This window comes from Cynara cardunculus, unplaced genomic scaffold (genome assembly GCF_001531365.2).
Source record: "Cynara cardunculus var. scolymus isolate 2C unplaced genomic scaffold, CcrdV1 Un_Scaffold_2516, whole genome shotgun sequence".
Lineage (NCBI taxonomy): Eukaryota > Viridiplantae > Streptophyta > Magnoliopsida > Asterales > Asteraceae > Cynara > Cynara cardunculus.
In genome coordinates, this window is record NW_020201120.1 from 5,068 (window position 1) to 6,362 (window position 1,295).

A 1,295-nucleotide genomic window follows, 5' to 3' on the forward strand; every position below is an offset into this window, starting at 1 on the left:
GGTGTATCCCATTTTTCGACTGCTTTGATTTTTGATGGATCCACTTTGATTCCTTCTTGTGACATAACATGGCCAAGGAATTGGACTTCCCTTAACCAAAATTCACATTTTGATAACTTGGCATACAACTTTTCTTTCCTCAAGAGACTCAGAATCAGGTGAAGATGTTCTGCATGTTCTGCTTCTGATTTAAAGTATATGAAAATATCATCGATGAATACAATAACAAACTTATCAATATATTCATTGCACACCCTGTTCATCAGGTCCATGAAGGCTGCTGGTGCATTGATTAGGCCAAAAGGAACATCTTCTTCTCGGACTTTCAGTTGATGATATCCGGATCGCAGATCAATCTTTGAAAAGTAACTAGCCCTAACTAATTGATCAAATAAATCATCAATCCAGGGTAATGGATATTTATTCTTAACTATCACTTTGTTAAGCTCCCGATAATCTATACACATTCTCATTGACCAGTCCTTCTTTTTAACAAATAGAACCGGCGCTCCCCAAGGTGAAGTACTTGGTCTAACAAAACCTTTATCAAGTAGATCTTTCAATTGAGTCACCAATTCTTTCAGCTCTGATGGGGCTAATATGTATGGTGTTTTGGCTAGTGGTGCTGCCCCGGGTATCGGGTCAATTTTAAACTCGATGGCTCTATCTGGTGGAAGACCAGACAAGTCCTTGGGAAAGATTTCTAGGTATTATTTGACAATTGGGATCTGTTCTGATTCTTTCTCTTCTCTGTTTGCATTGATAGCATAAGCAAAAAACCCTTGACATTTCTTATGTATACACTTATGAGCTTTCAATATGGAGAGAAGACTGGTATGATAATCTTGATAATCACTACCTATGATAACTGTTCCTCTGCCTGGCAACTTAATTTCAATCTTCTTTTGGTTACATAAAATAGTTGCCTGATTTTTGGCCAACCAATCCATACCCACCACTACATCGAATTCCTTCATCGGCATTGGGAATAATTGAATAGGAAACTCACAACCCTCGATGGAAATGGTGTATTTATCGAACACATAAGCAACAATTTATTGACTATTAGAGGTGTCAACCACCAACTTTTTGTCAAGTGGCATAGAAATTAAACATGCAATTTCAGCAAAAGTAGGGGATACGAATGAAAAGTTCGCACCCAAATCAAATAAAACTTTAGCATATACGGAGTTGATGGAATAARTACCTGTTACCATGTCTGGAACTGCCTCTGCCTCTGCCTCATTTTTAGTCATTTGGAAGAATCGTCCTTGCGCCCTTCCTAGCGCTCCTCT